This window comes from Peromyscus leucopus, chromosome 8b, assembly GCF_004664715.2.
Source record: "Peromyscus leucopus breed LL Stock chromosome 8b, UCI_PerLeu_2.1, whole genome shotgun sequence".
NCBI lineage: Eukaryota > Metazoa > Chordata > Mammalia > Rodentia > Cricetidae > Peromyscus > Peromyscus leucopus.
The window spans coordinates 64,924,558-64,940,923 of record NC_051086.1 but is presented as its reverse complement, the minus strand read 5'-3'; the positions used below and the strand labels follow the sequence as shown (position 1 = coordinate 64,940,923).

Here is a 16,366-nt window from a genome sequence, read left to right as displayed (position 1 = left end):
ACATAGAAGCAGCAAATTTGGCCCCTCATGGGTTCTGTGGCTGGGAACAGAGGCTGCAGGTAGGGACCCAGCTTCCACACAGAGCAGCTAATTCTCTCTAAGCTTTGGTTTCACCCACCAGCACAAGGGAGAAGCCTGTCTACATCAGCAGGCTCCAGGATGGGCTGCAGTAGACAGATACCTTAAGTGCTGGTTGAGGACACAAGCTGAGGAAATGTCATTTTCTTTCTCCCCCCATGTTAACAGAAGCACCACTCTCTGCCAACTTCTCAGAAAGCCCGATTCTGGGAAGCAGAGAAATCTTGTTATCTTAACAGTCAACCTCTGGAGGGAAGCATCCCAGGTGGAAACATCAGCTGGCCTGGCAATGGTTGTTCTGCCTGGATCCAGAAGTACCAATCCTGTAGGCAACCTCACTGTAATAGCTCTTCCTGGAGCCCCCTAGCCCAGACCAGCACACCCTATGATTTCCCTGTGAGGTACCTGGCACTGGCTGCTACATGGGAGATGGCTCTATATAAAGGCTGCACAGAGAATGAGCAAAGAGAGGGCATCCAAACTCAGTTCTTCCCCAGGCCTTAGTGGAAAATCTTTAGGCTGTGAGAGGGAGCTCCCACTTAGACCCTTGTCCCTCCTGGCTTCTGTTCCACTTGTACTAGTTAGTACCTGGTAAAATTCAAGCCCATAGAGACAAAAGCTTGAAGATCCCCCATTGTTGTTTGTTTTTTTACTCTTTTGGGGGACCCACCACCTAGCTCCCAAATAAATCACTCATGGAGGCTTTTTCTTAATTATAAATGTCTGGCCTTAGCTTGGCTTGTTTCTTGCCAGATTTCCTTCACTTTAAATTATCCCATCTATCTTTCACCTCTGGGCTTTTCCTGTTCTCTTACTTCTGTCAATCTTACTCTTAATCTGTGACTTGCTGTGTAGCTGGGTGGCTGGTCCCTGGAGTCCTCCTCTTTCTCTGTCTGCTTCTTTTCTTCTCCCATATTTATTCTTCTATTTATATTCTCTCTTGCCAGCCCCACCTATCCTTTTTCCTGCCTCAATATTGGCCATTCAGTTCTTTATTAGACCATCAGGTGTTTTAGACAGGCACAGTAACAACAATTCACAGAGTTAAACAAATGCAACATAAACAAAAGTAACCCACCTTAAAATAATATTCTATAACAGTTCCTATCCCCACAGGCATCCCTCAAGCCACAAAGATGCCAGGTCAGTCTGAGAAGCTGTTCTTGCACAGGGGTTGGTGCCAGGAGTGACCTCTCAGACAAGACTCCCTCAGACACAAGAGTGTGGCTTGTGTTTCCTGGAGGTGGCCCTCCAGGACAGGAGTTTCATTCCCTACAAGAATGTAACAATGACACCTAGCAGCACTATCCAGAGGGCCTGGGAGGGAGCATGGAGAATCTCTGCTGCTCTTGTTCAATCATTTAATAAGCTTGGCTCAGCTTACAGCACCATCTAGGTCTTTTTCAGATACCAGAAAGTGTCATAGATAAACCAGATAAAATCAAGGCATCCCAGATCTGTAGGAAGGGTATAATATGCCCCCCAGAAATGATGACTAAGGATAAAAAGCAAAGACTACTTAGAAGAGCGCATCAAAAGGCTAGAGATATAGTTCAGTCAATAGAGCACTTGCCTAGAATACATGAAGCCTTGGGCTCCATCTCTAATACTATAGAGAATATTCACAGTGGTGCATGCTTGTAGTCCCAGCCAGTTGGGATATTGAGGCAGGAAGATCAGAAGTCTAAGGTTAATCAAAGCCACACAGAGAGTTAAAATCCATCCTACATTGCATGAGTTACTGACCCTCCCCCACCTCCTCCCCCCCCCCACAAAACAAAGAGAATAGATCAAGTTTAGAAGTGCAAGGGAGGGGAATGGGAAGAGCATTTGGTCCAAATAGATTACAGGAACTTTCTCAAAGAAAACTCTGAAAGAAATTTTGGAGAATTCTGTCTGTCTTGAGCATGATAATATTCACTGTCTGTCTCCTGTGGACTGAGACACACCCTGAGATAAAACCCAGAGACCAGAAAACACCATTGTGTAGCAGCCCTCCACAACATTGGGCTCTCACAATCTTTCTGTCCTTTCCTCTGGGATGATATCTGAGTCTTTGGGGAGAGTTTGGGACTGGGCACACAATCTCTTTTCCTCTGCACTTTGACTAGTTGTGTGTGAGTCTCTGTGTTAATTGTCACATCCTGAAGAAAGATACTTTGGTGACAAGGATTGAGGCTGGCACTAATCTATAGGTAAACTCTCAAACAATCAAACAAATAAACAACAACAACCAAAGAGAATGTGATGAGTTAGTGAGTGAAGAGCACATTCCCCAGATGAGTCCCAGGACTGCGACTCTCCAAAACCCATCTAATATTTTAAGATCTCGCCAGAGGGATACTTATACACACACAGCCTTGGGTAGAGCAATGTCAATAACTGAACTAAGGCATGCAGCTATTTTTAAAATGTTTTGTACTTCTGGGAAGAGCTCCAAAGGGACATTGGTCATTGATTGCTAGGAAACCAGATGTCCCCACTGGGCTTTCTGTACTCTGCTACATTTGCACATGTTTTCTCCAGGTTCCTGTCTGCTTTCTTCTTCACACAGACATCCAGACTCACAGCAGTGTGCATTTCAATTCAAGTCCCCCGTGTCTTCACGAATAACTACACTGGCATGTCCAATAAGTGTAGGCGCAAGGTCCTGCAGACTGCAGCAGGCCAGATGAGGAGGGCAGTGGGAGAGTCCTGTGCATTTTGCTTCTATTTATGCTTCCATTTCTGCCATGGATTCTTACAGCAAATTTTTTATATTGCTGAGGACCCTCAGCAAATGAGAAGTGGCCTTGCCTTGCCACAGGTGAGGGTGGATTTCATAAATGGTGCATTGTACAGAAAGGAACGCTGCATAAAAAAGCATCTTTTAAAGCTAGAGATTCTGCATCAGATCAAAGCCTCTCTTTAATTGATCTTTAAAACTTAAGTAGATAAAGCCAGGCACACATGAGTGGATATGATAGGTATAGGCTTAGCAATCCAGGGTAAAGACAGAATTGGTCTATTGACCATGACATATATGCACAAATACATGAACTGTAATGACAGTATTCACAGGTGGAGACATAAAAACACCCCTAACAGTCATGGGTAAGGCCAGTGTTGCCACTTCAAGGATCAGTATGACCCTTGTGCTAGTCAGTAGGAAGGTGTTGAATGGCATATGACACAGGAAGCCTACAGGCCTGACCTCTGACACTGTAGAATTCTCGGATATGTGCACCTCATGTATATAGAGCACCACACCAGGGATGCACTGAGGTGTTTGGGAAGGACTGTGTATATCACTGAAATTCTGCTGTGTATTCCTCATGGGACTCTAGACAGATGTTTAGCTTAGGAGCCTCAGTTTCCTCAATTCTAAGATAAGAATAATGGAACCCAACTTATGGTGTGGCTTTGTCTTCTTCCAACCTCCTCCTTCCATCCATTTGTTCATTCACCTTTAGCATATTTGCCAGAGCACAGATGAAAGTACTTGCTGGAGAGCTCTTTAGTTCTTTCTAGAAGGGTCTCATGGCATCCTTTCCTCAGAGCACTATGGGTGATGGGGAAGCTGGGTGTGTGTGTGTGTGTGTGTGTGTGTGTGTGTGTGTGTGTGTGTGTGTGTGCAGAGAGGTCAATGTCATGTGACTTTGCCCCTCTTACCTCATCCAGTTCTTTCTAGAAGAGCCTCATGACATTCTTTCCTCAGAACATTGTAGGGGGATGGAGGGATGTGCATGTGTATGTGAACACACACCTGTGCAGAGAGGTCAAGGTCATGAGACTTTCTCAATCATTTCTGTCTTACATGTATTTGTATTTTTTTTTTTGAGACACTCTCTCTCCCACTGAACCTGGAACTCCTCAAGTTGGCTGGACTGGCTGCTGAGCAAGTCCCAAGGCTCCCCCTGTACCCACCTCCCAGGACTGGGGAACAGGTGCATGCTAGTGTTCCAGTTTTGACTTGTGTTCTGGGGGTGGAATTCAGGTCCACCTGCTTGTACAATGAGCACTTTATCTATGGAGACTCCCCCCCCATCCTTTGAACATTTTTGAAACAGATTGTCACAAAGTCTTCAATAGATTTTTCCCCCCAAAAAATCCTGCTTTCTCTGACTCAAATACAACAGATGCTAATTTTCTTTATTGGAAATTTCCTGGCAAGTTTATTTAATCAACTCATGAGTGCTTCAGGTCCTTCTGTGATTCCAGAGTAACGGTCTCCTTAGTCATTTCCTCTGCTAGCTGGGAGCTAGCTTGGTCTCCAAGGTGACGTTCCTCTCTATGATCATGGTGGACGTCAACATCTCGTGGATGACATGCCTGCTATCGATCTGTTTTCTTGCAGGGCTTCTGTGACAAACTGGTTAAAGTGTTATTTTTAGCAAATTGATGACTCTTCTTCCTGTACACATGTCCATTTGTCTGTCTGGGGCACAGCTAACCCGGGTCCAAGAAAGCTTTCTCTACCCTGCCCAGACAGCTCCATCTATCTTAAGAGCTTCATGGCGAGCAAATGGTCTAAGATCTTTGGTAATTGGGAAAAAACAAGGTAAGTTAGTGCTATGATTTTCAATTGTGGTATTTCGAGCAGGGAAGCCTTTAAATCATTTGTAGTGAGCATCCTGAGGTGAAATTGTCTTGAATAATTCACTCTTCCCTGTGTGGTCTTATGTTTCCTTGCCTCTGCTTATGTTGTTTGCTTTGTCAAAGCTGTCATTCCTCATTCATTTATTTACCTAGGAATATTTCTTCCATACCTATCTGAGGTCAGGCACCACACTGTATATTAGGAACTCACTAATGGACAAAACCAGATAATGCCTCTTAAGTGTTGTCTTAAGAGCAGTGGGAACCCACTAAATCACTTTAGCAGGGCCGTGGGTATGATCAAATGATCAGATGGAGAGCATTCTGGCTGCCAAGAAGAGACTGGAGAGGAAGGTAGAACTGTGGAGATTTCTGCTCCTGACCAAATATTGGAGAGACTGGCACGACATTAGCCACCTGTTAAAGAAAAAAAATCAAAACATTGCAGAAACATAAGCAAAGTGCTTAATGGCAGGGTGATGGCTGACATAAGATCAGTAAGATCAGGAGAGAGAGAGACAGCAACAGAGAGAGTCAGAGAGATGAAGATAGAAAGAGAGAACATTTCATGAAATAAGGTCTCCTGTGTTGTAGTTATCCATCCAGGGACCATTTCTTAACCATACTCTGGAGAGAGAGAGCCCAAATACAACCAAGCTCTCCCACGGACCCAAAGATACAGGAATCTGATTTGGAAAATTTCAAAAGTAAGTTGAATCTGTGGGAAGGCTGTCTTAGAGGAGGGATCTATGACGAAGAAGTCTCCAGATGTCCATGTGGCAGGAAGGATGAGTGGCACTCATGGGACAAGAGTGCACACAGCTTACCATCTGGGATTATTTTGATGTGGGAAGTAGACAGAGGTTGCTGAAGTTCTGATGCACTCAGAGTATTATAGACCTTGCCAACAACCTGGCATGCTGTTAAAACATCAAAAAAAGGTCATGCCTTAAGGTGGCACACGCCTTTAATCCCATCACTCGGGAGGCAGAGCCAGGCAGATCTCTGTGAGTTCAAGGCTACCCTGGTCTATAGAGTGAGATTCAGGACAGGCACCAAAACTACACAGAGAAACCCTGTCTCAAAAAAAAAAAAAAAAAAAAGAATGAGAGAGAGTAAGGAGGATCATGTCCTAGAGTAGAGGACAGCAAACTACAGCACTTGGTCCAGTCACCAATGTTGATTAAAAAGAAAATGAAGAATGCTCCTACCCATTCACTAGTGCAGCTGGGTACTTGCTACTAAAATTATCTTCCCCACAAACCTAAAATGTTTACTATCTTGCTGCATGTAAGCACAGATGCATCAAAAGTCTTTCCTCCAAGTCAGTATTGAAAAGTTCCTAGTCCTGTGCCTTAGCTCTGGCAAATCTGTGTGTTTGGTGTGGCCACTGAGTTCTGGGTTTAGTCAATGCTGCTTCACCAAAGACTGAAATTTTTCTGAAGCTGCCAGAAGAGGGCTCTGCTTGTTTTCCTGTTCTTAAGCATATTTAAACTTGACATAATAATGAGAGGCCTGTTGGCATCTAGGTGCCATTCAGCCAAAAGCCAGGAAAGAGATTTACTTCATCATCATCCCAACCTTCCCTCCTTGTCACTGGCTGTCAGATTCAGACCTGTGTGAATGGAGAGGGAACTCTGAGGCACCCTGGCAGTGCCCTTCACTTCCTGAAGAACTTCAGCTCATGGCAAAACTTGCTTGAGCTACCCCACCCTAGTGGTATTGAATATCAAACAACCCAGGGTCTATGGGTATCATAGACCTACTCTACCACCAGGCTTTATCACTAGCCCTTTTCTATTCCTATTTTGAGACAGTCTCCCAAGCTGGCCTTGACATCACTGTATAATCAAGATCAGCCTTGAATCTTCCTGCCTCAGTTTCCTGAGTAGTTGAAATCACAGGCTTGTGTCAGCATCCCTTGCTGAAACTTCTTTTTTGTGGTCCTCTCTCCACACAGCCTCTGTAACTCTGAGGGAGGTTGATGCTCTAAGGGTTGTAGCACAAGGATGTACCCTTTAACCTCTGGTCACCAGGATGTGGCCTTTGCTCTTTGTTATTGGACTTATCTGCTCCCCAGTGAGGGCCTGGTAAGCCAGGGCTGTCTCTTACATTAGGCACAGGCACCAATCATCCTTCAAATAAGTGAATAGGTGTTTTGGTTCTCTGATCACAGACCTCTTCTTGCTGGCCTTCATGACATACTTGAAATCTAAGAGTCCCACAAGCTTCCCCTAAAAAGGTCAGTGGGAGCCCAGACTACTCCTCATTATCTCCACAGACTCTTGACAGCTGACAACCTTCTGGGATTCCTGTCTCTCTTGATGATGTACACACCTGAGGTCTGACTGCTGCCCCATGCTAACCCCAGCACAAGCCCAGGCCTGACAGTGCTGTTTGGACCAATGCTTTCTCGAGGTTTGTAACTATGCTGAGAGTTTGAGTAGTTATATCATGTAACCTTGGCTTTCTATCCCCCCACATTGCCTCATTTCCCCTCTTTATTCCCTCTCCACCCAGAGTACAAAGAAAAATTTCACCTGCCCCTCAAAGGACATTCCCCTGGGATGCATGTCCCAGGCAGTCCTGTGTCCATCCCTGGAATCTCTTAAGAAGAGGAGTATTTGTTTGGAATAGACCATGAAAGTGGGGCTATTTGATAAAGAACAGCCCAAACAATACCAAATGGTCTTTTCCAAACAAACATTCCCCTTCCTAAGAAATAGTAGCATTCTTCATAGTAAATTTGGCATAGTTGTCAACATGATGATGTAGATTCCTTTCATTTCACCAGAACATATACTACTCCTTCCAAACTGGAGAACAAGTTCCCACCTTACAAGCCAGTCCATCTGCTCAAGAACAGACCTAAAAGTGAATAGAATCCTCTGAACTTGGGGAGAGTCCCAGGTACCATTTGACCTATTGAATTCCATTGCTGTTTCCCCACCTTTCAATTTCAAACCCCTTCAGATGGAGACCCAGTGTCACCTTTACATAGACTCATACTATATCCAACTCAACTAAATAGCCCCAACCCCACTAAAGCCACTTGGCAGTTCTAGAAAATTCTCCAATGTGATTGAAATCACCAGCCTGCACTTTAGGACATCTTTCTTTAAGCCTTATTTCACTGGGTCTCCACGGCCACCTGTCCCCTTCTGCCCGTTTCTAGAAGGTACTTCCTGGCCTTCTAGCTATTCAAATAGTACCTAGAAAGAGATCCCTATTGTAGACAAAAAGATGTCTCCCAGCTGCCCCTTACAGACAAGGGAGGCTTCTTTCTTGGGTCCTCCTGCTCTACAGTTTTTTCACTCACTTTCTAACCTTTACAAGTACATATAAGAGAGAGGAATAAGCATTTTACCTCTTAGCCAGAGTTTCTCCATCACCATAAAAGGAAGGCTGTCAATAATAATCCATCTCCTGGGGCTGGAGAGATGACTCAATGGTTAAGAGCACTGGCTGCTCTTCCAGAGGACCTGGGTTCAATTCCCAGCACCAAATGACAGCTCACAACCGTCTGTGACTCCAGTTCTAGGGAATCCAACAACTTCACAGACATATGTGCAGGCAAAGCATGAATGCACATAAAATAAAGATAAGTTAATTACCACGAACAATGTTTCCTAATGACCTCTGTAAGGCTTGCATGGTAGGTCAATTCCACTTTGAATTGTGACATCTGCCGTCTTGGGACATCCCAAGGTTCTGAGACTTGAGGAGTTAATTAATATTGTGATAATTATCCTAATAACCAATGAGACTTTTATGGTTTTTATAATAATTATTAAAACTCTATATTGACTTATTAGTGTATGTGTGTGCGCGTGTGCACATGTGTGCACATGTTTTTTTTGTGAGTGTGCATCTCTGTGAAGATGCATGTGGAGGCTGGAAGTCAACACTGACTTGTTTTTTTGAGACAGGATCTCTCACTGGACTGATGTGTCCTAAGTAGGTAAATCTGGCTTCCTAGTAAGCTACAGGGATCTGTCTCTGTTTCCTCAGTGCTGTGATTCCAAGCATGTGCCATGATGTCTAGTTTTTTCACATTGGTTGGAGGGATCAAACTTAGGTCCTCACATTTGTGGAGCAAGCATCGTACTGACTTAGTGATCTCCCCACTTCTACTATGCTTTATTATTTTAGTGCCCTCAGCTTCATGACCCTCTGAGCAGCAATACCACTGTCCTTTAGGGATGACCCTTAATATTTGAGTCATATGTAATCCTCCCCTGGAAGTGCCTAATTCCACCTTGGAGTTGCCAGACATCTCACAATCCCTTTCTCTTGAAGAGTCTCAAGTTCCCCAGACAAGTGGTTTGAATGTTCCTACTGCCCAGAGCCCTTATGGAGACATTGCCCAGAGGCTGAAGATGCAATGCTGGGAAGGAAGAGGAGACCCTCTGCCCCAGCTCTAGGGCATCCTGAGGGGGAAGAGGGTCTAGCCCAGTAGTCAAGCATGCCCTCTTACTAACAGAATACCCCAGCTTGAGATGTCAGCAGCTCCCCAGCTTCTGCTTCGCCAAGAACTCACTTGGTGACCTTTGACAATTCACTGCCCTAAAGATTTTACCTGAAGAAAAACACATGAGTTATCTTCCACTGGTGGGTCTTCTCCTGAGGACTACTGAAGGGATCGAGGATGGACAAGGAAAGACTGTGGAGAGCCTAAACAGACTCTTTGATACTTGACACTGGTGAATTCCCACTTGAAGCAGCCTCCCGGGAAGGTCTTACCCTTCCTCTTCCAACATGGGAAACTATAGGTCAAATAAGTAAGAACAGGCTTGGACTGAGACACGCGCCCTAGCACATGAAGCCCTAGCTGCCACTGGGACAATGTGTTCTTTTCCAGGTTGTGCTTTTAGGAAAGAAAATCAGTGGAGAATTGGGAGTTAGTGAGAGACTCTTTGTGTTGCCAAGGGGAGATAGTGTTCATCATTTGGATGGCTTCTCTATCCTCAGCAACCTCCTGGTCCATCCTAAGCTCCCTTTTCCAGCAGGCAAGTCCTCTACCCCAGCCCGGCAGGCAGCAAATCTTCCCAATACTCTGTAATAATAGGCTTTGGAAACTGGGTTACAGGGAAAACCATCTCTCATTTCCTCTGGTAAGTGAAAAGCTATTCAGTAAAGGCCCTTTCTTTTTCAGGGCCCCTCTGGGTTTGTTAACTCCCTGAAAACACTGCTTATAAAATAGCACTTGAAGCAGGCCATGGAGGCAACTGGGAAGCAGTGGAGGGTGGGATTTTAGTACGGTCCATACTGTGAGGCAATCCTGACAGTCTGCGGAGTCTTGTTCTAAGGTCCTCAATTATCTGGTCTCTCAATCTTCCTCAATCGACAGCAGCACATCTCATCCCTCAGACCAGCCCCAGGCTCTGCCGTGATAACCTTCATTTTCTGGGCCCAGTTGGGTGGTACTGGATGTTGGTGACAGGAGTGGGTGGGGGAAAAGAGAGCAATGGCTGTCTGTCCCTGGCTAAAGTGAGGGAGACATTGGCTCTTACTTTTCAGATCAACAGCCTGCAAGAGACACAGAAGTCTCTAGGGGGAGGAGAGGGTGTCAGGAGGAGGAGTCCCACAATCTGATCATTCCCCAGGTGAAGGATCATGCTGGAGCTATATGATTAGGAAGTGGTCCTGGGGTCTGGAGAGGAGAATCTTAGCAGCCATTGATAGGTAATTGATTGTACAGCTGATGTCGGGGTTAACTTAACAAAGGTGGTAGTTTCTCCTCTTGCAGGAGTTCTGCCCCTGATGGTGTGTGTTCCTTCTCCATGACTCAGCTGGTGCTGAGGGCCTCCTAACCTCAGCAGAACCTTTGGCTATCTTCCCACCCGCCCCCCTCCCAACAGCTGCCCCAGGATCTTCCTGGAATGCACGTTTGACCATATTCTCCTATTCAAAGACTTTCCTTAGATAGCAACTTACGAAGTTAAACCAAGGCACACACCTGTAATACAGCACCTACCCAAATGTTAACTGCAATTATTTTTGTGTGCAATTTTTTTCATTTTCTTGGCATTCAAGTTTTCTTCACTGAATGTAAGATAAATATAGTTATTATCACCTAGAAAACAATTGAAAGCAATCTTCGTGCACAAAATGAAATCCAAACTCCTTAGCTTTGAATTAAACTCACATAGGCTTAAAGCTGTCTTTGAACTCTTGTTTTACTTTAATTTACAACCTAGACTGTATTTGCATGCAATGCATTTCATCTGTCCTTTAATTCTCTTGCTTTACTGTAGCTCATAGGCTAGTCTGTTTGCGAGAGGCACAGAGGCTTCACGCAGGCAGTTTGCTAACTGGATTGTGTCCCCTTCCTTACCGTTAACATCACTATTCTACTATCTACAATCCCATCTCCAGGATAGTGTTGTTTGCCTATGGAACTCCTAGCCAGCCACTGAAGCCTATCTCAAATGTACTTCTTCAAGAAACCCCATTCTCTTCTCTCAGCAGTTTTTGTGTCCTCCAGTTGGGCTCATAGCCCTTGCTCTATTTCAGTCCTACCAGATTATGAGAGATGCATTTATCCCTTTTCTAGACAAGAAACACAGAGCGTAAAACCTGCACCAAATCCAGCCTGTCTGGCTCAGGAACTCTGCTGTTTAGCTAACACATCATCAAGCTTTATAGCAATTGTTGCTTATCTCAGAGTGTGAAAAACTGTCCTACTGTGTATGTTGGCTGTGATGGTTACTGGATGTCACTGAGGTACCCACCATGCTCAGTGTCATGCATATTGTCTCTTCTGCCCATGATATCCTTTGCCTGTCACTTGCAACCCCACAGGTCCCAGCAGCAACCTCAGTGCTGGCTGTGGCATTTGATGGGGCTGAAAACCTGGGCAGGAAACTATACAGTACATCTTTACTTCAGGGCAGTGGTCCTCTATCCTTCTAGGATATCAGAGTCCTCCATAAACTACCCCTTCTGTAACAGACACATGGAGACAACGGATGCAGGTAATGAAATGGAGTTCTGGCCCCAGGTGACTGCAGAGCTCTTCTGGGCTGTACCACACCCTGATGAGGGCCTGATTTATCAGCCCTTTCTGACATCTCTAGAATTTGGATTTCTGCTCTGCTGCAATAAGGTGTTGCATCAAGACAGAAAGCTAGTAACAGCTCAAGGACGTATCCAGCCCAATGCTGGGGTGCAACTAGCTGTTGGCTCAGGAGAGGTAGGTGGTTCCCAGGAGAGGAAGGTGGTTCACACAGGGCAGGGAGATGATGTATGCAAGTCACTGGGACACAGAAGGAAACAGTGAGCAGAGGCCATACAGGGGAGAGGCAAAAGCATGGTGGGGGAGAATGCCCAAATCCTTTGGGAAAGCAGAGGTAGAACCTGCTCTGTCATCACCATCAGTGACATTTCCTAGGGGTCCCTATGGGAGGAGCATAAAATGGTAGACTCAGAACTCAGGAAAATGCTGTCACAGTACCAAGTTGCTGGACTCTTCGACCACGGGAGCCCTCACTCAAAACCCATCAGACATGCCTCTCAGCCTTGATCCCAGCTTTGCAAAGTCAAGGGAGGGTCTTGATCTTGCTAAAACCCTGTGATGCAGGTTGATGGAGCAGGTGGTAAAGGCTCAGGCAAGGAGAGCAGTCCTTAAAGAGGTGAGCCCTGGAGGAGCCCCGTGCAGGAAGGCTCTGGAATTGTGGGAACTGTGGGCCTGGGTGGACTCCAGTCCACAAACTCTTCCCAAAAGAGTGATGTGATTGAGCCTCTGCTTAGTACAAACAGGGAGAACCCACAAAGAGGCCAGACTTACTCTTCTCCAGCCCCTAGGTATCTCGTGAGTCTCTGCTAGATCAGAAAGTTCTTAAGCACTGGAGCTGCAAGATCCTCAGGGATCTTATTCCCTCCTCATTTTCATCCATTGAGACAGCAAATGTTTGCAAATGCCTCTGACACCAGGCACTGTTCTAGGAGCTGGGGCTGTAGGATCAAGGACTAGATAGAGCTCTAATTCTCATGGCATATACTGTGAAGTAAACAAATAAGCTCCGGAGAGAATTCCACAGTGCTGCATCTGAAACTGAAAGAAAATACTGTAATTTAATGGAGAATAAGAGTGCAACACCAGATTGGGTGGTCAGGCAAGGGATTTGAGAATCCTCTGGGCTGAGATGTGAAGAATAAATCCCATATGGAAATTCAGGGGAAAGATTCCAGGTGGAAGAGATAAGATGTGCAAAGATACTGAGGTGGCTACACACCTGATTTGTATTGGGGAAGGGCCCTGAGCATGGCTGCAACAGAGTAAGCAAGGAAGTAAACCTCAGAAAGTTAGTCCAGGGTGCAGGTCTAGATCACGACTATCCAAATAGTGGAGATGTGGTGTTTAGGGAATGACAAGGGCAGATGTAAGAAGCTTTACACAGAAGAGATGGGGTGCGTTAAGAGCAAGGCAAGAGAGGATGGAGCATCACATAGCACACAGACTCCAGTCCCACTCACTGTCTCCCACCCACACCTTCAGTCTGCCCTCTCCCTTTCACTGCACACCCAGTGCAGTCCACCCACTGCCCTCTCCCTTTCACTGCATACCCAGTGCAGTCCACCCACTGCCCTCTGTCTTTCACTGCACACCCAGTGCAGTCCACCCACTGCCCTCTCCCTTTCACTGTACACCCAGTGCAGTCCACCCACTGCCCTCTCCCTTTCACTGAACACCCACTGCAGTCTGCCCACTGCCCTCTGTCTTTCACTGCACACCCAGTGCAGTCCGCCCACTGCCCTCTCCCTTTCACTGCACACCCAGTGCAGTCCGCCTACTGCCCTCTCCCTTTCACTGCACACCCAGTGCAGTCCACCCACTGCCCTCTCCCTTTCACTGCACACCCAGTGCAGTCCACCCACTGCCCTCTCCCTTTCACTGCACACCCAGTGCAGTCCGCCTACTGCCCTCTCCCTTTCACTGCATACCCAGTGCAGTCCACCCACTGCCCTCTCCCTTTCACTGCACACCCAGTGCAATCTACCCACTGCCCTCTCCCTTTCACTGTACACCCAGTGCAGTCCACCCACTGCCCTCTCCCTTTCACTGCACACCCAGTGCAATCTGCCCACTGCGCTCTCCCTTTCACTGTATACCAGTGCAGTCCACCCACTGCCCTCTGTCTTTCACTGTACACCCAGTGCAGTCCGCCCACTGCCCTCTCCCTTTCACTGTATACCCAGTGCAGTCCGCCCACTGCCCTCTCCCTTTCACTGTACACCCAGTGCAGTCCACCCACTACCCTCTGTCTTTCACTGCAAACCTTGTATAGAGTGACTTCCCTCACTTGCTCCTTCTGGCTTCCAGTCCAGCTTTCTAGACTTGCAAAGTGAAGAGTTCAATCCTCACTTCTAATTAAATACCTCGACGAACACTCAGAGATAGGCTGTAGTGTAGAACAATGTTCCCCTGAGCACTTCTTTAGCCCTTAAAGGAGAAAGAAACATGATAATTAGTAACCAATTAATGTGAATTTCAACAAACTATATTTTAATTATTCTGTCATAGGTTGTCTGCCTGTGAAATATTCCATGCTAATTAAATCCTCTTAATAATCCAATGAAAGGGCCCCTTTTCCTTGATGTGGCTGAGAGCAGGACAGCCATGGCGGACTTATTGCTCATGTAATTTGAGTTAATGGCATGGATCCCGCTTTGAGCTTTCAGATGCTTATTGAACCAGTGATCCCCTGGTGCTTCCCGGACATCTCTTACATATAATTATCACACAATTGTCCCTGTTATGTCTGAGATACCACGTTCTGACAAGATAGGGCCTCGGGAACTTTGCTGGAAGTAATTGACCTGTGTCTTATGCCTGCCTGTGATTGGTGATACAGCCCAGAGACGTATGCAACTCTTTTCAGCTGTCAGTGACATTTTTAAACTTGTCTTAACCTCTTCTTACCCCTACACTATGGCTTTTGTTTTAGGCCTGGGGGCAGGGTGCAGCCAAAGACTAAGGATTTGAGACAAGTCAGAACTAGCATCCCATTCCCTCACGCAAGGAGCCTAGGGTTTTCAGACAGGGCATGGGCAGAAACTGTCCATGGCAACCACCAAGAATAAAGAATCAAACAAGGGGGATGAGCTGCCTCAGCCAGGAAGAGGCCTCAGGTTGCTTATCACACATAGTGAGTAGAAGCAGGGCCAGGTTGCTGCAGGATGGAATGACTCTCTACGGTGAATGGTAGGGAAGAAGGAAGTTTGGAGGCAATGAGGACACTTCATCTGTGAGTAGTGTGGTCCAGTGATCATGTACTGAAAATCATGAGGGATTCCAAAGCCAGGTTCAGATCAGCAGAAAGCACAGCTTTGAGCAGATTCCCCAACCCCATGAGAATGAGGTTTGTGCTTTATATGATTGATTGCCTTGCTGTCTGCCATCTCTTAGGACAGGATTTCCTTCCTAAAGGGTGGTCCCCACACCAGCAGAGCTGAAGTCATCCTGGAACTTGTTAGAAACATACATGCTCGGGTCCCTCTCTAGGCCCATGGGGTTAGAAAACACTGTGGGCAGGGCCCAACAAATGTGTTTAAAACACGTTTTCTTGGGGGTTGTGATACATGCTCAGGAGAACCCCAGCCAAGGGCCTGTAGTCATCTGCATCCAGTCAGCAAGGAAAGAATGCGTGCTTGGAGAGGCCTTTGCAGATGAAGAAACCTGGCTCTAGTGAGACATCCATCACATCTATCTCCAGCATTGCCGTGCCGAGAGCAAGTCCCTTGTCCCTGGTCAGCTTTGAGAACAGCTGGGAAGGAGTCGTGTGCTGACCAGCTGCTTCACAGCTACACGTACTTAGAGAGTGAGAAGAACTGGGAAAAGCCAATAGCAGTTTCCTCAGAAGCCTTCTCGTTAAGAAGACATTCTGGTTGTGAGCCTAGCCTTTAACGGCTGAGCCATCTCTGGCTCGGCCTGGGAGGAGGGGACTGGACTTGCCTGGACTGAGTCTACCAGGTTGATCTCAGTCCTTGGGGAAGGCTTTGCCCTGGAGGAGGTGGGAATGGGGGGAAGGCTGGGGGGAAGGGGAGGGGGACGGGAGGGGGGGAAACAAGGGAATCCATGGCTGATATGTAGAAATGAATTGTACTGTAAAATAAAATTAAGTTAAATTAAAAAAAAAAAAAAGAATTTCTATATACTAAAAAAAAAAAAAAGACATTCTGCCTGGGACCCAGCAGTTTATGTTGGTTTGGGGCATTTAAGAAACACAAATCAGAGCCGGGCGGTGGTGGTGCACGCCTTTAATCCCAGCACCTGGGAGGCAGAGCCAGGCAGATCCCTGTGAGTTCGAAGCCAGCCTGGGCTACAGAGAGAACCAGGACAGGCTCCAAAGCTACACAGAGAAACCCTGTCTCGAAAACAACAACAACAACAAAAAGAAACACAAATGACCCCTCTTCCCAAGGCTCAGGGATCACTGCAAATGAGGCAGCAGAAAGAGTATTAGAGGCACAATGGTGGAGGGCCACAGGAGAACAGTGTCTGCTGGACACAGCGGAGCAGCCGCACATAGGAAATGGCCATTGTGACAACATGCACAAGACTGTGCAGCCCAAGGCCGCTGAATCCCTTCATGGAAATGGGAGTTGGGCGTGAAATCCTACCCCATCCACGGAGCCACTGGCAACTGTTACCTGGTGGAAGAGAAAGGGACAATCTTCTCTAAGAGTGTAACCCCACACAATTCCA

General features: G+C 46.4%; 1 protein-coding gene across 1 annotated transcript in view; it reads left to right on the top strand.

Moving 5' to 3' along the window:
• Positions 1 to 16,366, top strand: part of Asic2 (acid sensing ion channel subunit 2) — a 1,079,215-nt gene that overhangs the window by 533,779 nt on the left and 529,070 nt on the right. The gene's annotated exons all lie outside the window — the stretch shown is intronic.